At 39.0% G+C, this 23,517-nt stretch overlaps 1 protein-coding gene across 1 annotated transcript in view; it reads right to left on the bottom strand.

Moving 5' to 3' along the window:
- Positions 1–23,517, bottom strand: part of Rau (RA domain-containing protein rau) — a 31,365-nt gene that overhangs the window by 4,969 nt on the left and 2,879 nt on the right. The window lies entirely within an intron of this gene.

Here is a 23,517-nt window from a genome sequence, read left to right as displayed (position 1 = left end):
CCATATTTAAATCATTTTTTTGAACAAACACTTCAGTTAAAAATGTTAGTATCCTCATAAATAATAGCACTCATCTTCAAAAGGAATCTAACTTTCACACCTCCAGCATTAAGGGCGTTCAGGTATCAGTGTCACAAATCAGCGGCGTGTCAGCTTGGATGTCGCGAACACGTGTTTACACGTAAAGGGGTCTTCCCTCGAAACACGAGTTTTCGTCGAGATTTTACGAGTCGGTTGTGCGCTTTTATCACTCTGTCGAAAGTCCTTCGACCCGAAACACGCCTTACGAACATACATACATGTTCGAACGATCTTGCACATTCGTCTGAGAAAGGTGATTTCGTCAAAGCTAGTATAAATTAAAATCGTCGCAGGAAACCGGAACCTGTGTTACAAAATCCAGTCCGGATCCGGCTGAGTCTCTCTATCGTGCGAAATAAGCACGTTTCAATGACAATCGTGGGATTATACTTCCAATGCGCTTATTACAACAATGGCGTTTCATTGCGTACTGGCGCAATCGCGTATTGTAAGTTGAATTCGTTATTATATTATATTTCGTCTTATTGTGTAATGTCATGGCGGATCCTTGAAGGAAGAGACCGCCGAGGACAGATTTACAATTTCATGACTAAAAGGGAAATTATTCGCAACATTTATAATCTGCATTTTAAGACAAAAACTATATATCGAAAGAATCTTGATTAACAAAGAATATAAATGTAAAATGTTCTTTTCTATACATTTTTATTATTTGTTAACGCGCTTGTAAAAAGAAAAATATACAAATCGGTATAAATTCGCTTCGAAATTCTCGGTGGAGTTTTACGATAACCACGAATCGATAGGGAAACATCGAGCCGGGCCTAACAAGTGGCACCCTAACGAAGCTGAAGATACACAGCGTTGGTGTAAATATACAACGCCTTGTATCCTGCAGAAAGATTTCCATCTCGCCAGTAAACTTTGCACGTTTTCGCAGAAATATTTTCGCATGCGTATTAGATGTAACAAAATTTCTGATTCAGCTACTTCTGTTAGAATTCCAATACTCTGACGTTAATACCGTTTACGCGAATTGTTTCAGTGCGCATGTACCAATCTTTGCAGTTTTTTTTTCCTTGAGTATACACCGCATCCGGGCGAGGTACAAAGATCGTTCTGAATCATACATTCTAAGTATGCCAATGACAGTTTTTTTCCTTTTAAAATTCTTAAGCAAATGATATATAAAATTTAATTCATAAAGGAGATATTTATTAATATCGTAAAATAAATTAAATTAGAACAGAGTTCAAATATATTACATACAAAATCAATATCTGGTTTATAATTTAATCTCAAGAAACAGCTCTTTAATTAATCTACTAAAAACGAAATAAAAATATCGTAAATGCAAATTTTAAATATTACCCATTAAAAATTAATCACGACAGAAGTCACTTTACTGAAAATCGCATCGAGGATCGTCTGATGAAGACAGTCGATCGAGCATGTTTTCATCTGACTGGCGGCTAATGAAAGGGAAAATAACGCGGGAGCTAGGAGGCATGTGAGTGTCAAAGCGAGGCCTGTGCCTCGTCAGGATCGAGAAGGACATACGACACTGCGTTACGAGCGGTAGACTCCAATATCTCGCACCCGCTTATACAGGGCGGACGGAAATACGTCCCGAGATATTTCGGTTCGATGTTTCTTCGAGTTGAAGAGTATTGCTTGCGTATGTAGATTGACATACGCCCGTCAAAACTGCCGCCTCAATTTCTATCTAGCCGTAACTACCGAGCTATAACATATCGGTACTTGACACTAAGAAGAAATTAAAGAAATTAAAAAATATAATCAAACATACTTTCTTATTTTGCAACTTATTTTATTGTATCTCAACTTACGTACAGAACTTAAAAAACACTTATTTGTTCTCCGAAATGTATTCATACCTCGGTTGGGGTTATCAACGTGCAACTCACCTTGCATAACGTGCGTGATGATATCATCGTCCGCTATTTATAAAACCGCGCACGAGGGGGATTTTGATAATACGTAGACTGACTTTTCGTGCCCTTGATCTTACGTTACAGCCGGTAATAGGATGCAGCGGGTTTCTTTGCCATTGAGATAATGGCAGCTACCAGCGTGCATCATATTAACTTAGAATATATATGTGACGAGAGATATTAAGACAATAAAAGATATTAAATTTGTCAACAGTCTCTTATAATCAATCTGCATGATTATTCGAATACCATACGCTACCATATCATACGATTATGATACGCGAATAATTCTTATTAATGTAAAATCATTATATTCACCATAGGATTTCAAATTTCTTGAAAGTGATAAAAACTCTTTTTCTGCATGCGTTACGGTATTCTAAGTTTCTCGTTATTCAAGTTCTATGAATCTACAGATCGGTTTAATCGATTGCCTTCTAAAAGGAATCGTAATTATACATCGGAGGTAGGCTGTCCGACAACTTCGCTTTTTTTTCTACTCATTAATTGGTTAACGACGGATTCTACACGAGGAAAACAGCTATATTTTTACATCGCCCTAAAAACTCGTTCTGTAAATCGAAGCTCTAATAGGAAAGCCAGCTTGAGGAATTCGAAGAAGCGGAGGAACTGGAGGAAGTCTCGAAATTTAGCCGGTAATACGCCATATCGAGCACACGATGCGACAAAAAAATAAAGCGTAGAACGGAATAGCGGGCGCCATATGTCACGGGATGCCGTCGTAATAAGGGGAGCCAATTTAGCTGGAATCCATAAAAATCTCGAACTTGCCCTTCGCGTAGGAAGAACGTCGGTGGATATACAGTTTAGAACTTTTGTGTCGTTAATTGTACAGTCAAAACCGGTAAATCAGCCATTGCCTTCTTGGACTTCTGCCGCCTTCCTGTTCTGATTCGTCCTGTTCTGCCAGCAGCTCATTGGCGCTCTAAATATAGTCGCCTTTATCGTAATCGTTTATCGTTATCGGCTCAGTTCTCAACGTGCGCTTCGAAACGTCACCCGTTATACGTATCTCCATTTTGGAGCAAGGTAAGCGACACCTTTCAACGGAAACGCTCTTATAATCGAGTTTGCCTTTTTTCTAATTAATAGATTGTTTCACTTCTGCGTAATGAGTTTAAGATATTCATTTAAGTTTATTTCGACGTTTTCATAAGTATCACTTTATATCCTTACGTATATCCTAATAATTACTTATCACTTTTAATTAATGTGAATATTACAATTCACTTATTACGTATAATTGTAATAACTGTGTGATATAATTAAATTATCTGATAAAAATTAATATGTTCAAGCATTAACTTTAAAATATTAATGAAATATTCATCTATTCTGAGACCCCTTATATTAAATATAAATAGGGGAGAGTGACGTCTGGGTCGACTCACTAAGTTATATTATCCTTAATGCGTGTTGTCTCTCGCATGGCGCCGTCTATTTATAATATTTGTTCTCCAGTTGATAAGATGAGCGACGCCGACGCTGTGTCCCGCTCGAGCGGCAATCGAGTTAAATAGTAAAAAAGAATTGTATTTAATGATAAGTCCCGCCGTGTTTTACTTGAAAATTGCAAAATCAATCGATAAATTATGGACAGTAGTCCGCGTGTCATCACACACCAGACTCTCCGTGATATTGTGTGTAATGTGAGGTCACGTTCAATTGCTCGAATCGCGATAGTGTCGCAAATTATGCGCCTGCTTGCTCCACGTGGAACTATATGCTGTGGAAATCCGTATAATCTCTCAGCATTTCTACGCTTTAATTATGAAACTTTATTAAAAGTATTATCATTATTTTTTGATTTTTTTGGCAAGATAAAAAATTTGTAAATTACAATTGTACATCACAAATATTTATTCACGTATATATTTTCTAAATATTTAAGTAAACTTAAATAATTAAGTGACTTATGCGTTAATATCTTTCAACAAAGTCTCAAGACAGTCCATGAACTCCAACGGATATTCATTAATGTGTAAGTTATAATTTATCTTAAATTAAAAGTTAAAGTTAAAATATATTAAGCGATATCGCGGGCACCCTGTAGATTCGGTATATTCGAGGTGGACGGCGTTCGTTTCGTTCATTTCCATGCAACTCCACGTAACCCATGAACAGCGGTTTCAATGGCTACCGCTAGTGTCCCAGGTAGGAGGCCGGTGCATAATAAATTTCTTATCCCGGCGCTCCATTGAATCCTGCGTCTCCTCTTTCATGCGTGGCACGTGCTTTTCGGCCCTCAGCTGCCATTTTTCCTCGTGAAGTCTTCAGGTACCGTCGTTATTCGAGCACGTGTCCCCTCTCGATTATCCTCCTCTCGGCTTCCGGTCGGGGGAAGGGCTCGGAGAACGGGCGTAAAACAAAAACTCACTTCTAAACGGAGAGAAAAACGCTTTGCGCTGTGTGCCCCGCTTAAAGGTTCTGGGTGTTACGAGAATAATTATCCAGGTGGTTCAGTGAGCATCACATTGCGGTTTAGAAGCGTAAAACCGACACTTCTAAATTCAGAAGGTTTACTTTATACTGTATGTATAGTCTCTTTCTCATAATTATTTTTAATTATTACTTCTCTTATTATCTTTGTCTTTACATCGGTATAAAGATATGTAGCATAATTTAATTAATTTCTTAGAAGAGCGCAGATGCTTTAACGCTTTAAAGAAGGATAGATTACAGGTGATAATTTTTATCTATATATAATTGGAATATCCATTTTTGTTTGTCTGCGATCAGTAATGAAAATGATATCTATGAACACCTGCAACACGCTCCAACAAAAGCTTTTGCTGATCGCACATAATTTGACCAGCATGCCGCGCGGAACTGCCACCTTGAACATTGTCAGCAGATAATATAGGATTTCAAGTGTCATCGGCTTTAATTAATTCAAATCATACGACACTCTCATCGTCGCGATAAGGCGTAACCTCTCGCGCTGTTGTTGCACGCGGACAATATCGATAACACTGTTCTGAGAGTGTCTGTTAACTATAATTGAAATTGCTACCCAGTGCGTAGTTGCAGTCACACATTCAATTAGACGGCCGCGACTACAATTAAATCCAGCGAGTCCCTATATAATTTCTTACAATCAACGCGATCTCGACAAACTGCTCGTTATGTTAATTAATCCCACGCGATCTCTCCATGTCGCAGTCATTAAATTCAGAGCGTTGCGATTGATTCCCCGAGCAACAATCGTCACTCTCTCCATTTTCCCGGATCTCACGTACATAAATCGTCCTTTCAGGATCATTCGCCGATCCAGCGATCCGCGAGATTGCGTATCGCGGATCCGTTGAGAAACCTCTCCGCGGATATCTCCTATTGCGGGTTCTTACTTTCGCGCCACTTTCCCGACGCGAGACAATGCTCGCCACGAAAGCCATGGGAGGCATAATTGTTGCCGAACGGCGCACATTTCGCACGCTCGGTGGAAAATCATGTGACTGGAAACCGCGAGGTGAGGATTTGACGGTGCAGCTGTGATGGCAGAACGTCGCCCGTGCGACTTCTTCTCTTGTACCGCGAATTTTGTCGCACGGCACGGTTTACATAATTTCGATCTATAACAGGAATAACTGTCGCGGATTGGGTAATGAGCTCGTTTCTGCGAGCGCGCGGATACTGTTCTACCTGGGAAGCTCCGGCGCTGCGGCGATTTCTGCGTTTCGCTGGAAGAATCGCAGAAATCGCGGAAAATCATGTCTGTCACGGCTGGTTTATCGTTGTTAGATGAGAGATTTCGAAATGATCAGTTTGTCGGAATAAGAAATTGTTAAATAATTGCGTGTGAAAAAGAAATTTCGCGACGAGTTTTAGTGATGAAATTAAAATAAAAAAGTTGTCTCATATTGCAGGATACAATGTGTGTTCCCAGAATTCATTTAGATAATAATGCACTTTATATATTATATTACATAGGCAAATAATTAATTTTCTCTTGCGAAAGAAGGTGAAATTTATAGTTTACTTATTGGCGGGTTGGTTAATTAAAAACGGTATCTTCCTTCTTTCTATTCAATCTATCTTAATTAGCACATGTAATTTAAGCTTTGCATAACGAACTGTTATATTTTATTTTCGTGCTGAGAACCCCTATCTGCTGTTAGCATGAAGGCGTCGGTTTTCACGGTTCTTCTCGCCGGAAAGAAAACGACGCTAAATCGAGCGTGCCGAGTTCAACTGCAGAGTCTCTGAACCCGTCGCCCCGGGGTCAGGAATTCCACGCGAGGGTCAATCACTGTCACTTGCATTGCCGGAGTCAAACATTTTGAGAGGACTGATCGAGATTTCTTAAAAATATCGTTAAATTTGGTTAATCGCAGCAAACGTAGTGCGATACACTCGATTCTATAAAAATGAAAAGACCTTATTAAAAACAGAAACTTTATTGCCTTCGTTTATAGTCCAGTTTATCTTCTCCATTCGCACGAGACGGAAGTAAAACTCTAATATTACTGCAACATTGCCGCGTAGTTTATGTTCTATTTCCACGGAACAGTAAACTGCTGCATTTGGGTTATAAAATTGAGGATGCTACATCGCATGAAGTTGATGGCGGTAATAATGATGACGAGGCAATGCCATGTAGTGTGGGTCAAGATTATCTCGCGATCTCCTTTTATGGATTACCGTTGTAACGGCAGATTTATCCACTTCTATTTTATCGGCGACGCTTTCAGCGTTTTATGAATTCAAAATAAAAGAAACAAAATTATCAATAACAGCCACTTAAAGAAGGCACACAAGTGATGTGTAAATTATTCTAAATTGAGTGTCATGTCCGTATTAATCGACAGATGTCCGATGATATGTTTAATAATCTTGATATTAAATAGCAATCTAATACAGACGTTACTATGCCAGTCTTCTTTAAAAAATTATTTATTTGTCTATTTAACAAATCTAACGCAATGACTTTGAATCACACTGACAAAGAACAAAGAGATATACGTTCTAAGTATAACAGATTGAAAATCTGATAAAAATCTCGAATTACCGCTAAGAAGCTAAGACGATAAGACACGTGCGCGGACGGAATCGTCAATCGATACCATATTTATATGTACGTTGTATCTCTGCACGCTGCACATCGCATCCCGATAAGAAGCCACTCCGCGAAGGACCACACAGAAGCGCGCCTTCTCAAATTCGCTCGCCGGGAGGATCGGCCGTGTCCGGCCGCGAACGTCTACGAGTAGCTGACAATTGACACCCCGTTTCCGGTCCTTCAAGCGACGATACAAAGGGAGCAGCGATGTCCTAAAGAAGAAAAGGGGGCACGTGCCCTCATCGCGTGCCCCCGCTTTTACGCTATGGCCCGTGTTCTTCGCAATGTGTTCTCGGTACGTGGAACATAATACGGTCATGCTGGAAAGCTTCCTTCCTGCGAACCCGCGCCGCGCCGACGTGTGTAAGCTTCTTCTGGAGCCATATGGTATCGGGGGCTTCTTCCTCCTCGCGCGAGATGAAAGCGAAACCGCATGTTGTTACTACTCGTTGCACGGGCGAGTGAATGCGCGTGCCGTCACGAGGATGCAATTCGCGTGATAGACGTGCCACGAACGTGTGCCATTCTTTAAGCCGGATGCATGACTTAACTTAAAACACTTCTCGCCAATTGATTATGTAATCAACCCTTAGAAAGAGAAATACCCTCAAGTTCTGTAAATACTTTAATTGCTCTTTCCTGTTATATCAATGTTTCGAAGAAGCAGACTTAATTAATATGTTGATTGTTAGACACATATCTGGCATTCAAATTAATATGAAAATTTATTGGACGCTTCTGGGGTACATCTAATATAGATTGCTTTAGTTTTATGTGTCAATGGCTGCGTTCAGCAGACCGTTTATTTTGCAACTGTTGGAAGTTTTCTGAGCTCAGATTGGGATTATTATTTTAGATCTAGAGGAATGATCCAATCTGAGCTCAGAAAACTTCCAACAGTTGCAAAATAAACGTTCTGCTGAACATTGACAGGCATCGGTCTGTCCGGGCTGCGGTCCACTTGACACCACAAATGCTTCGAAGCATTCCTCTTCTCCTTTCTTTCAATGAAGAAAGAAAGAGAAGAAGAACGCTTCAAAGCATTTGTAGCGTCAAGTGGACCGCAGCCATAAATTGGTAAATTAAAAACTACAAGCTACTTAGATATATATACATACAGATATATACATATATCGTACGTATTCATTTCAGTAATAACAAAGTCATCATCTACTCTAGCGAATTAATGATAATGATGTACGTGCGCTGCACGTATTATGAATGAATCGAATAATACATTGCAGCAATGAACTATACGGAAGCGGACGGATTAATTGCAAAAATTGCTACATGGAATTTCTTGACGTACGAAAAATTTCCTCAAAGATTTCTCTCGCTCACGCGATTTTAATTCACTTCTTTATTCTTGGTAAACTCTTGCAAAATTTTTCATAAAATCCGAGAGAAAGTTTCGTTGATATTTTTTCTGGAAATTAATAAGTCATCGATCGACAAAGAGAATGCAGCTGTTTATGCAACACACCGCCAAGAGTAATCCGTGACCAATGGAAATACCAGAGACAGTTGGTTCACTTCCATTATTTTTTTTTTTAATATGAATGGGACAAGCTGTGTGTAGTGGACCGACGGGATATGGATCGTTTTCGAGTTTACATCCTGTCGCCTCTCGAAAGGCGGAACGGACATGGTGTCGCGTGCCGGCTTCGCGTTTTTAAAAGAATAAGACAGCTGTGACGGAGTGTCTCCCTTTTGCGAAGAAAGTGCCGCCCCTTCCAACTTTTACGGTGAAGTATTCTTCCCGAGAAATATTCCATAAGTATTTTATTACAAAGAAAGCTTTCGCAAGGATGTAGCAATTCTATATCTTGTCATAATGAGCAAATATTGTAAAAAAAAATAGAAAAACACTAGTATGAAACGCGAAGCACAAGGAAATGGAAACAGAAACGCCCACCAGGAAATTCTGTTATTTTATCTGCTGCATATCTTATTATGCGCAAACATTAGCACCATCGCATTTTCGATCTTCAATTCATTAGCGTGCAATAAAAAACAATTACATATGCATGCCAGAATAGTTTCTTTTCACGAGATGCGTGAAAGCGGCGTTTCGCTGGAGAAACGCTACGTTATCAACGGCAAACAATTATACAGACATAATATAATGCTGCTTTGTACACACTTAATGTAACAATCTAACAATCTAGCAACTTTCGTAAAATGGACGTTCAAAGTCAACTCGGCACAGTTGTTCAGTTGAATTGTTCATACAATTAGCAAACTAGATAAAGGATCATTTATGATGCACATGCACTTTAAATCAATTGTATCTAATATTGAGCGAATCGCAATTTTGGATTTTCTAGAACTAATTCTTAATTTAGAATTAATAAAATTTATTATAAAAAACTCGAAACTCCTTTTATTAAATCGATTATAAAATGTAACTTATTTTCTCGAATTTTGCATTCCTCGTTCGACATTTATTGTTATTCTCTCTATTACTAAATTCCTCGTAACCGCTTCAATTTAGTCGACAGTCTTTTAGTTTCCATTTCTTTTCTTCTGAAGAAACGGGATTGATGGATTATTTACATACATTTAAGCATGTTGTTTTGATTACCTATACTTGTGGCGTGATCCGGCATACTAAGGGAAGCAGAAGGTCGGTGACAGACGTTCGCAGGTCCGTATAATTGGTCCTTCCTCTTCTGCTGATTGTTTTAAACGAGAACAACTCGACTAACTTTAAGTCCCCCGTTACTACCAACACGCGCGCGATTATTAGCGACACACAGCCGCCGTGCGTGGAATGCTCGCATCCGGTTTGTAGACTGTGGAAGAGCGACAAAGCATCCTCTTCTATGCTGGCCCGACGTAGATACGGCTTTAATCTCATCGAGCATGTCACGCTAGTGATCTCTCGTGGAATAGGGAAACAAGCATAGTTATCATACTTGCGACTCGTCAAATGCCCTTCCAACGGAAGATAAATTAACGCGTAATATTGCGACCGCGAAACACATCTTGCATTGGCGTATGTATTGATTTACGTCATGGTTAGCCTTCGACCGATCCTATTACGTTTCATCAGATATATTTGTTATTTTACAGAATTTTATGTTAAGATAATATGTTGTACACTTCATATAATCGTATTTTTCTTATACATTCTAGACTTTTATTTTAAAAAACCAAATTGGTTTAATTAAAAGCTAATTTGGCTTAAAATTATTATTAATAAATTAATAATATTTTTATTAGACTAAGTATTGCAGATAATTCAGGATTTCCTACTTAATAAGTTTTATTTAAATTGAATTAAGCTCACTCGATTACATAACTCAATTCAATGGCTTAAATTTAGCTTTACGATTAGTCATAGTTATGAACGGATGTTAACGTACCATTAAATTTAAGTACAATTAAATGCATCTACTTGAAGTGTTGATTGGAAAGCGAGCAGAAATATTTAGATCCACAATTGCATTGAAACAATTTTTATTCTTATTCAACTTTATTTTGCAAATATTGCGTTGTTAATATTTTCTTATTTAAACCCATGTTTTTTTTCAAATTTATTTTATTGCAAAAACAGTTGTCGTTAACTAATATTACGTCTAAATTATTTGTACGTCATAACACTGATTTATCTATGTGGTATCATTGTTTATAAATCTAGTCCAGATACTTTATTTTTCTGATCTATTTGGCGTCGACACAACTGTGCGGGAGTGATAATTTATCTTCCAAAGTGTATAATGCAGAGTACAGTAATATAAGCTGGCACTCATCGTTAGACAGTGCGTTCTTCATGTACGTAACACGCGTGCCGAAACATCCATTAAAGCTTTTCGTCTGCTCTCAAGTGTTGAAGATATAATTTGGTGGAACAGTAGAGGTTTGCACAGCCAACATAAACGATCTCTTACAATTTATTACTGGGTAACATATCCCATTGTATAAATATTGCACTTGATATATCAAAAGTAAGTATTATTATGTTTTGTAATATAACAAATATAGTTCAAATTGACAAAAACACAACATTTCTCTTTACTTACATTAGCAAAGATATGTTTTCAAGAACTTCTCGATGCTTAAATATCTTTAAAATTATTTGTTTTTTTTATCAAACTTTTGTTAAGAAAAAATAAACACCAAAGTCACAAAGAAATGTACCGTTAAACCATTACGAAGCGGTGCATAACCAGTCGTGAAAAAAGACAAAGAAAAAGAAATTTATTCCATTTTTTTCACGATATAATATCGAAGCGATATTCGACGCCACTCCATAATTTACCTGCGATATATCATTTTTCGCAGTAATACGGGCGCACGGGATAATTCGCGGGAGTCACGAAAGGGCTCAAAGGGAGCACGGTCGTGCATCCGTGCACACGATCACGGCCGCTGTTTTTCCTTTGTGCCGGTCTCCTTCGTCTTTCGTCCAATCACGTCGCCACGCTTCGTATCTCGACCGGCCAACTCGCCCTTGTTCCCAGTCAATGCACCGACGAAGTCTTCCGCTGGACGCACACCTGACTGCGGCCAGCGTAACCGCGACGATAACACCGACAAGGGCGGATTATCGTGACTTAAGGTACGGGAGTTACCATGAATAATGCAACGTCGCGCCAGGAGTTGCACGCCATGAAATTTATACGAAAAGGGACCGCTCCAATCTTTTTTGTCAGCATTAATTTAAATCACACCTCTAGTTTTACGTGGTCTACAAAAATAATAGCGATAAAACAAAGATATGACGGAAAAATTTACCCGAATTTTATTTAATAATTAATATTAATGGTTAATAATTCATATAATTAACTGGCGAGGTTATCTGGGTATTGAAACTATGAAAATTGTTACGACATATATTCTTAAGGATAAATCCGTTTTTCAATCGGCTAGGATTTTGACATATCAATTGTGATTCGCGAAATTGCTTTTCCTTCCGCGATACATCGTTGGCATTTCAAATTATCGTTTACAGATCGAAAATAAGCAAGCGGCGAAATACGATGACGTTCCGTCTCATTTAACCCATCCTCTTGACTTCACTTGACCAAGTGTCAATAAGTCGTACGCCATGACGAGAACAAAATTCACCACAAGAAATTTAACCTTGGCTCACAATGTTTTTTTCGAATCAGTAAATTTCAAATAAGTTGAAACATCATATTGTCTTCGATTTTTATCGTAAATTAGAATTTTCCTCGATAGCTGACGGGCGATTATTCGAGGCACATATTGTCAAAAAAAATGGAAAAGAAAACGCTTCCCGCGATAACATCGCTGGGGGTTACGGGAAAACGCAGGTGCAACGTGCACCTGCAGTCAATAAATTCTTTTTTGTGCAGTTACAATCACATCTATATATAGGCTGTCGAACGCGAGACTTCGATGACGTATATCTTACCGAACTATTTCCAGTGGTTCGCCGTAAAACTAATATTGGTGTCGTAATAAGCTGTGAGTGAGTTCGACGGGTTCGTTGCACCGGAAGTGTCGTGTTCGTGCTTTAACTCTTTCATCGGGGGCGTAGGGAACTACGGAATTGAGACAGTTTGTCCGTCAACGATAAAAAAGGTACTCGGGGAAATCGCTTTTTCTTTTATACGATGTTTATCACTATTGCATATCTAGTCATGAATGATAAGATTACTTCTCCGAAAAATAATTTTCTGTAGCACTACATGTTGTGGACGACGAAAACACGTTTCATGATGTGTTGAAAATCAATAGAAATATTAAAATATAAAAATTCGTTGGTTATTATATGAATATAATTTTTTCTGTATCACCCGTTACATCGTAGGGAAAAGATATATCGTATCGCTATGGCGCCACATTAGTCATTATGTTATTCAAGTTACAATTGATCATGATGGCTTAACAAACGCATTTTTCATTCCTCATATAATTCTGTGAGATAACACTAATTAATTTTGAATGCCCTATTCATAGCCATTGAAAAGAACAAATGATACTGGCGCCATACCTATAATAAGAATATCACTTATTGTCACCACTCGTATCAACCCTATTTACGTTCAACAACACGAGTGTCGTTAGAATCATTAAGATATGATTAAGAAAATGTACGTACAACAAATAGGTAAAAATAAATCTTAATGAAGATTTAACTTGAAAAAGATAGGATATATACACTTATACTTAAATTAATGAATAATAATACTTTTTAAAAATACAATCGAATGGATTATGACTGCATTATTCTTCCTGACACCCGATACGTAAGTCCACAGACGCAGATATGCCATGGTACTGGCGCCGTGGCTATTATTACGTTGTTTAACTCATAATACGCCGTAACACGTACGCTACTGCACCGTGTATTACAATCGTTTACGCGTTTCAACGATCCGGTTCACACGTGTGCGTGTACGAAGTCGGCGCTCACATGTGCGCGAGACACGGTACGCTGACCGTCGTCGCGTCATGTCGATGCACCATGTGCATTACGCGTGATGCGCGTTCGATCCGATTGTTCGGGATAAAACGTATACTTCAAGACACTAGTTTAATTACTTTTAATCAAAGGTCTATATTATTTTTTTTCTATAATGCTGTAATGTTTTGTTTATTACAAGAAGAGAAAGGAAAAGAGCTAACGTGAGACGTTCTAAAAAAAATGTTTCTACATAAATATGAATTATAGCAAGCTAGATTACACGAATTAATTAAAAATATAATTTATGGCATAAATTAAAAATATAGATTGATTAGTTAGCGATATTGATATCAAGATGTCCGCATTTTGATGCGTCTTAGTAGTTTTCTTTTCCCTAATCTGAATCATTATCTTCAAACTATCCGATTCTTTTTTATTTTAAATTGGAAATTTTCAAGTATCTGATACGAAAACATACGCTCCGATATTGAATCGTTTCTACGGTGATCGACTCTCATCTCTTCCGGCCGGTCCATTTGGACCCGCGTACTATCATATTTGTATGAGACACGAGAATTTCCGGTTGTTTTGAGGCCTTGTATAGGTCTCATCCGGTCAGCTTTTGAATATCGGACAGACGGTCCGTTCTCCGGATCAACTGCATCCTATTCAACATGATCATTGACATGCAGTCCTGTGCATCTCGTTGGATGACTTCTGCAGGATGCAATTCACTCCTATATTATATTCAGACATTTAAATTCATATTTAAATTCAGATATTTAAATCCGTATCTAAATTCATAAAAGTATCATCAGATTTTATTTATTTATGTGTTTAATTGCAAGCAGCTCTCTATTTATCCAAGCTTGAATAACATATTTTATTACAATAAATTATATAAATTGTTTATTTTTAATCCGTCTATTTTATTGCTTGTAGGTGCTGTTCAAATGCTTGAAAAATAACAGTCAATTTTACAGTTATTCGTGCCGTTCCCTTCTTTATTTCATTGTTCACCGTCAGGACGTCGCTATAACCTCGGGATTTTCTACATCGCCGAGGAATAAACGAAGCCCACGCTCCTTCCGATTCCCTCAGACTTCAACGAAAAAGAATCTCGCGGTGATAAACTCCGCCGAGTCCATAAAACGCTACGGATTGTCAGGGGTCAGAGTCGCATGACAGTTATCGTCAGTGGTGCCTCTCGTATTATGCGGCCGACAGCCGCTCTCCAAGAGCCTCTCCCGGTTATTATGAAATAGCAACGGAACCGAATCGGACGTAGGCAGTGCGGCGTCGAGATGCGGCGACGCCACCAAGCCATCTGGCGCACAGTGCTCCCATTCACTCTTTCTTCCGACGTTCCGACCACCCTCTCCCGCCCTTCGTCCGCCGTTGTAGTAAGTTTCTTCATTCGGCTTCCCCTTTCTCGTTTCGCCGACGCGCCGACCGCGGTATATCACAGCGACGATATCAACGCTTTGCGGAGTCGCCGCGATAACCGTGTTTGCGTTAGCTCGCTGCGCGTGGAATTATTGCGACCAGAACAAACGTTACGTCCCGGTGGCCTTCATAGTGGCGTGTAGTGGCGATCAGTACGATAACGCTGCGACTACTTCTGTTTGCTCGAAACTTGTACCGAAAACGTGTGAAAAGACTCGTATCGTTTTTGGTACCTACTGCTATAAATATAAATGGGTAGAAGGTACATTATATATAAGTATATAACAGAATTTTGAGCCACCTGGTTTCTCTTTAAAATGCACGTGCAAGAATTGACCGAAGCGTACGACAAAGAACTACGTCCAGAATGTATACACTGCGGACACATTCTTTCACTATGTGTAACTCAACAATCAAACGAATGATCGGGAACAAAATAAATGGTCGCACGAAACTTTGAGAGGCGACACTGAGATCCCTCTAGCTCCAAATTTCGCGTCCTTGTCGATTGTCATCGATGCCGATCAATGCTGTTCCTTCACGCGATTCGGCACCGCAATTCGGCAGTCACAATGATTCGCTTTCACCACGACATTACGTCGTGTATTCGTCCACAGAAAGGATGATCTGCGGTTTCACACCGCGGCGCGGTCAAGATACACGCACGCGTCCGCTCCCGTCCCGGGCGTTAAACTTCCCAGAGTTACAACGAAGGGAACCTGTTCGCACATCATTAATGCTTTTGGCTGAAGCGAGAGAAGATCCCGATCCCGGGCTCTCACATTACGCTTCCTCGCGACCGCAGGAATTAATCATTTCATCCTGTATCCCGTCGCGTACTGTGTAATTTTTCTTTCGTCAGGCCTGTCCGCAGTTGTTTCCTTCCTTGCCGCGATAAAAGACGTACCGTTACGAAAGTGGACTTTTAAAAACCCACTTTCCGGTTGTTAAAAGATGGGATAAATACACACGTTTGATATTTTAACGCCTGAAATACTTACGGATGACAAATGAGTTGTTTAAACGTTACTAATAAAAAAAAAACAATTATAATTTAAAAAAATAGGTAAATTCAATTTCTTATTCGAACTATTATGCATGTATTTATTACGGTATAATTATAATAGTAAAACCGAAAAAAATAACCTAAAATATTCTCTAGCATTTTGCACGCAGCATTATTAATTGACTTGTGTGCGTAAGATATGAATAACAGAGCTTAAATGTCTTTTAACTCTTTCGATCACTATGTACCACCCCTTCGCGCCTATACTGCATTGTGCCGCGATGTCGGGCCATTGTTATGTGAGATCTATAAAGGCTGACACGGAGCTGTAAGAATTTTAAGTGTAACAATCAGCATTGTTCGGCATCGCACGAACGAGAAGCTTGACCATCTGCACTGGAGGCTGAAACCGCAATTGTCGTGCGGCCAGATGTTGAATTGTACATTGAACGGGGAAAACGGTTAAGGAAAGGATCTTTTTTAATTGTAGAAACAAAGACACGGGGGCACGAGTGACTCATGAATTCTTGCATAATGCGACTTTTGCAAGCGACCACCTGCTTAAGAAATGATTATAATCTCATTTCGAAATGTATCTTTGTTCTTAAAATTTTACATCTCTCGACAAAATTACAATTTTTAATTTACATTTCACATTTTCTCAGTTTTGTACAAAATTTATTGAATGTCTTCTGACGGTGAGTGCATGTTCAAGGAACACCCAAGAACGTTCAGCCGCATATTTAACATGCGATACATATTTTTTCACACATGTTACACAATACTGTCAGACATATAATGATCTTTCGAGATATGACAGGTTTCAATACTTTCCCAGTATGAGCAATCAAGGACGTTCAAATGGATTTCCCAGAATGCAATTTCTCGTCCTACGCGGTGACACGATTGGATATTTCGTAGTCTCGTGGCGACACAAGACCTTTTGACGCTTTGGTTGGCAAGTAGCCGGTAGTATATTGCAAATGCATTGGCACGCGTTTGCACGTAATAGTATGCGTAAAGACTGGAGACGCCAACGTTATAGCTTCAAATTCTTCGAAGAATTCTCTCCGCGAACCACTCGTATCCGTCTTCGATTGCGGTTATCGTTTTATTATAACAACTGATTCCTGAAACTAATAAATCCACAGAAGCTCCTTCTATGTCAGTAATCTGAATAGGGTCATCAATATTAATCAATGCCAATGGTAGTATTTCTTTAAAAAGACGATGTATTCATATATCTCTTTCAGAGTTATCACTGAAATTATATAAAGATAAGAGAACGAACGTTAAAATAAAATTGTTACATCTTTATTAATAAGCAGAATGTCACTGAGGATAAAGCATTACTTCACTTTGGAGTCTGACACAAATAAAAACATACAGATTGTTATAAACACTACGAAATTATATAATTAGAATGTTATCGTTCAGTCTTACAGGATTATGATTTTCAGCCACGAATTGGGAAATTTTTACAATGTTTTATATCCCTCTTGTATGCAATTTATGATCCACGCCGTTTCTACCGTTTCTCGGTCTTGCACATTATCGAATGCTCCTTTCGTTTTACGAGCGTGTAAAACATCTAATTTAACGGCGCGTACATCGCGCTTTCGGATCGCCCAAGTTTAACCAGGCAATAATTCGCGGTAGCGTGAATGAGCGTTACTCGCGGGATGAACACTTTCGCGCGCGCGAGCGGCCGGCTACGCGAGTGCTTTCACCAGTAGCCCGTGACCAATCCCTGACGACATTCACGGCTCGGGAATTTTTACGATGATCTTCATGAATGAAATTCACTCGTTCTCGATTCGCTGCAGACGAAATTCGTGAATGCTTTCTAATGCCGTATATTTCTCTCATATACGCAATAAATAGATATGAAACTATTTCTCTCTTATTTATTAACCTTTTTTTTAATCAATATTATCCATTAAAGTAATTTGAAAATAATGAAAAGACTTTTTATACATTCTATAGAAATAAATCATCGATATTTTTCTGCATACCATATTGAGAAATTTCCTACAACATGAAATCATCCGCGACAGATCACGTGGTGAATCACGTAACGTCTGTTCGTGAGACATATTGATATTTTCGTATGTACATCTCTATGGTTTCATTGCGTCTGCGTCATATCGCGTATAATCCGATTGTGCAAAACGCTGAGCGATCGTCGAAACGTACTTGAGAAGTGAACAGGCGTCATATATATTGCATAATATGCCGATTAACTCAGCGTTAAGCAACGAATTCCGGTTCACTGCCGACTCGAGTGTTAAATCGCGGATGTAGAGCTATGCTATTCCCGGGTGATAATGGTCAAGCATTTCAATTAGGAATTATCATACAGTGGCATTGAACAGGACGAGAACGCTCGATCGGGCGAGCCGGATGAGTTTTGCCAAGTGAGAAGTGTTCCGCTGAAGAACGATCTAGTTTCTAACCATCAATCCGTTTATTAAATCTTGCATTATTTTATATTTTTAGCTATATATATTAAATTTAATTAAATTTTTTCACAGCGTTTTGCTGTGTGTAGAAATGACAAGTATTCTATTTAATTATTTTCCTTTGTAGATTTCGAAGAACCACTGTGCACTGCTTCAGACAGCTGCTTTAATCCCTTTAAAACATTTATTTTCAAAGCTCTCATGTCCGATTACCGGATTGGAAATTATTTTTAGAGATCTAGTGATATTTCCGGTGGTGATCAATTAGTGAAATTTGTAGTTCAGCTCCTGCTTTTTTTACGGTACACTGGACACTTTGTTCTCTCTATAAATAAGATGGTAGAACAGCATCTCCTTTTCGTTTATCTGTCCCGCTGGCGTCTCGACTCAATCGGCGCTTTTCTACTGTCTTATCGGTGCCGTTTACCCGTTTTTCCACGAACTGCTTTCATATCCGTAAAGAAATAAAACTGGTGATTAGCGTACGTTGTTCGTAAGAATAGAACGAGATTCAAGTCGAACGAGATAACGGCGCGAGCGCGGCGTAACTTTTTTTTCTGCTCACAGACATTCGTCACGAAATATGAATGAAACGATTGATGGATTCTCGCGGAGAGGTTTCGTCTGCAGAACATTAAATCGCCATCTCTTGAGAAAATATATCAGAAAGTACGTTACTTTACTTTAAGAAACCCATAATCATTCGAATGTTTCTATACGTATGCCGCATAATAAGAAAGAGAGAAAACCTTGATATATTGTTTTGTTATAGTTATTGTTAATACATAATTTTCTCTATCATTTATTTAAATATATATTTATCAAATAAAATCTCTCCATAGAAATCCTTTCCAATAACTGTTCTTCGTGAGTTTTTTAAAAATTTAAGTCGATATCTGTGATGTTTCCGGATTCGATTGTTCTTATCACACGCACGAGGATCGGCTACTTGTTGTTAGCAGTTAACATACTACACTTCCGGTCGTAATCTTGAACTTAGCATATAGTCATCCGTTTCTTCCCCTAACATGTGATAAAAGCATTACAGCGATACAGCGGACTTCGCGATAATATTTCCACGTTTACGAAGAAGAGAAGCAATTGCGACCTATATCTCTTAAGAATTACGCGTCTGAGATATCTTTCTGATAAAAATATTTATCTTTCACGTATGCGATCCGGTGTCGCCCGGTGTGGATTTCCACGTGTAAACGAAATCAAATCTCGTTCTCTCTCCAGAAAGATTATGGACCACGTCACCCCAGTTACATCAACAATAAGGAATTCCTCGTCACGAGATGACGAAAAACGGGGTGGCTGCGGTTCCTACTTTTTACTTGTGACCGAAGTGTTTTCGTATGGCGGTAGTGTGTTTGCTTAAGATCGTCCGTTCGGTAAAGACTCCCAGGCCGCCGATCCATCCGAACAGAAGAGTTCATCTCTCGTTTCCCTCAGAAAATGCAGGCGGATAATAATCTATAATTATCTTCGGCGTTACAGGAGGAGTGACGCGCCGCGCGTTTAAAGTTCTCTAAATAGTTGTTAAAGATGGAGACAGAACCGGATCGGAGAGTCAATCGACACGAGAGATTTTCAATATGCAATCGGTATAGGCCCGTCAATTGGACAGAAGTATATTAGGAGAGAATATTATTTTCAATATTATTTTCATACGGAAAAGCGAGGCCTTTTCCTCGGGCCTTGTATCCGTGCACGTATCGCGTTATGAAGAAATTATCTTTGGATATGGGCAAGGACCCTTGAATGAGCTGTATCCTGATTACAGGCTATTATGAACCGCCATTCGTCATCGTACGGGGCTTCTTCCACGATGAAAAGTTTTGACGAAGACGTTGCCCGCTTTTTTTCTATATCTCTTCCTGCGCGCCGTGTCTCGTCATGCGGGTGAGGCGGCACGTAATAATTAACGCAAACACACAATTTTTTATTGTGCGCTCTTCATCTCGCCTTCCGCGTGAGCGGGAGAATCGGAGCAGGAAGAGAAAAAGGCAATGTTGCTCGTGAATCTGCATCGGCGGAAACGATGCCAGATGAACATTCTTATTCTCACACGTACGTGTGTATAATCGCGCGTACCTGGAACCTGGATGTCTCGAGGAACCCGAGATTAAGTTGATTACGCGAGTGGCGAAGTAATGACCAATGATTCTCGAGTAAAATGCCCGTGTAATTGCGAGTCTGAGGCGGCGCGACCACTTATGGAGTTAATCAGGATATATAACCGTAAGAGAAAGACATCTCTCTGCTGAATATTTCGTATTATTGCCGTCGCATGATGGACGATTCAATTATAAGAACCTCAAAGTTTTCAATGATTATTTTCACAAACAAATTTTCGTTTTAGCTACTTTCCGCTGTGTAACGTATTTCGAAAATATTTTAGAATTAAATTGCTGTTGGATATCTGAGTATGAAATATTGAAAGCACGATGACATGCAGCAAAGTTTGCAGCTACGCGGCCTTGGATAACGAGCACCTCGACGCGAATAAGAGAGGTCCGCTTGTAAATTCGACCTTCCTCGAGTCACCGATGCGAAAACGCTCCTACTTCGAGGTAATTACGGGACAATAAACGTTTTCGAAATCACACAGTCCTACATAGTCCTACATGTCGTACCAAAGATGATTTCGTCACTTCCGATTGTCATCTTCACGATACGAGCAATTTATTCTCTCTCTAAAAAAGTTAGTCAGATATATAATCAATAATCAGTTGAAAAATACGAAATAATTGTTCAGATATTACTACTAAAGGTTCAACGTTTGCGACGAAGATTAGAAATAATTGACAATATAAATTTCAACGCGGCACTGCATCGATTAATACATATTTTATAAAAACTTGGTATTCAGCCAAATTAATGAAATTTAGCTTATCGGATTCGTCCAACAACGCACTGTAGAATTATAAAAGAAACCGGAAACACGGCCTACTGCGCCGGATATTGCAAGGGCCAGGACAAGTCTAAAAGTGGGACTAAAAGCGTAACGAAACATAAAATTCGATCTCATGTATACAAGACCTAGCTCATTATCCTAATATAATATTCAGTCAATTTAATGAGATCGAATTTTATGTATCGTTAATTTTATGTTTCGAAAATTAAAAAATCGAGAAACGTATAGAAAGGAGAGATTTCAAATGCGCGACTACCAAGCGATGGCGACTCTCTCTCACGTGTCTAGTATTGCAGTGTTAATTGCGAAAAATATGGAATTCAAGTGTCGGTAATTGATCCAAGGCTCTCTGCAAACATACCGCTTAATCGCGAACGAACAATAAAAAAAAACTCTGCGTAGACCGGCAGCGAGCTCGATTAAGTGGATCCACCATGGCTACCGTAGCTCGTTTAGTTTTTCACTGTGCATTGTGAACATGCTTGCAATATGTGTGACATCACGGTATGCGGGGTTCTCACAGAGAATCCTCGGTTCCACTAACAAAAACTACGTTATGTACGTATCTTGTGCTTTGAAAACGGGGGCCTCCTCTGTCTCTGCTTCTTATTATTTCTCACAATAAAAAGATACTTCTTGCCGTGATAAAGATACTTCCAGAATTTATAGCGCCACGAATATCTCATAATTAAAATTTTAATTTCAAGCAATCGTGATCGTATAAGGTATTATGCTCAACATTGCCTGTGGATACTCGCTGGATTAAGTAAAGTCGTTGCAATTATAATTGGAATGCTAATTAAATATCTACATTTCGTACTCCGTTAAAAAAATATTTATGATGTATAATCATATATAGAGGTGCACACGACCGGTATCTCGGACGGACTAACGGAAGCGGCTGTACATTCTGCGGCGACCTTTGCAACCCGCGTGCGAAACGGGTCAGACAAGCGTAAATACAATGAAAAGTCTTCGGCGCATAGGCATCGAAAAGAATCGCGCGTGTAATATCTGGAGCTCGAGTGGAAACGAGGATAGTGACGTTTACGCGAGTACAATAAAAAATTTTAAATATATGTCGACCTTGATCGTAATCAGCCGTGTAAAATTGCAGAAATGTTTAATCGCCTTAGAAAATTCCTGCACTTTTTGCCGCTTACAACCGACTGCATTATTTTATTCTCGTGGAAAATATCCGAGACTATTCTCTTTCAGATAATTCTGTTTCCTCAAGTCACTACAAAATTATTTTGTAAAAAAATAGATTTAAAGAAACATAATTATTTTTAAGAGTGCTCGATATTTGTCGAATGGGAAAGGAGGCGAGATTTCGGATGACAGCATGTGTTCAGCGGTCTGTGCAGATGGTAAAGAAAAATATACCCTGCCTAAATGCCCCTACCCGGGATGAAGTCTCTCGAGAGAGTCATGTTTCTGTTCGCGCAAAAAGGGACGCGAAACCGCACGACGCGTCGCGCAGTTACACTATAGGCTGGACTTCAGAAGCCGTGAGAAATTATGCGACTGTCATTGAAACTGATCCCAGCCATAAAAGTGACAAGTATTCCAAATATTCAACCTTACAACAGGGCTGCTATTATCGTTACACTCTCTCTTATATCGTATAAATATACTATAAAATTATTAGTCCGTTAATATTTAATATTCAGTGATATTAGAAGCACTTTATTGCTGGCGTTATTGATCTAATTTATGTAATCCATCACTTAATTACGTTCAAAACGAAGCGTACGACGCTTTGTGAATTACAGGGCAGGAATAATCATGGATTAAATACGAATGACGAATCCATCAGGCACCGTCATGCAGATACACACGTGGTCCAGCTGTTAATAAGTACTCAGAAAACACACACTGCTCTCATTTGCGCTAAACCGCTTTACGTCACTTAGCAGACCGCCCGCGAATGCCGTTTTGTTCTCCTCGTTTGCTTTATTGGACGCAACATGACTGGTTTTTACACTCTCCCGCGTTGTTCTTAACCGTCTCCTACAGGCGACACAAAACCGTCGCGCGTTATACTATAATAATAGCTCTATCATGCTTTCATTCACATTATATATCAGTTGAATTATTGTATTTACTATCAAACATAACAAATATTCCATAATTTTCATAATTTTCACGTACCTACTTATAAGTTTCTCTCACTTTGTTACGATATAAAATAAATACAAGAATTTATCAAGAATATTAATTAAAA

Source organism: Temnothorax nylanderi, unplaced genomic scaffold (genome assembly GCF_030848795.1).
Source record: "Temnothorax nylanderi isolate EJ_2023f unplaced genomic scaffold, tnyl_v1.0 TNYL_tig0119_pilon, whole genome shotgun sequence".
NCBI classification, from domain to species: Eukaryota; Metazoa; Arthropoda; class Insecta; order Hymenoptera; family Formicidae; genus Temnothorax; species Temnothorax nylanderi.
This window is presented reverse-complemented; position numbering and strand designations above follow the sequence as displayed.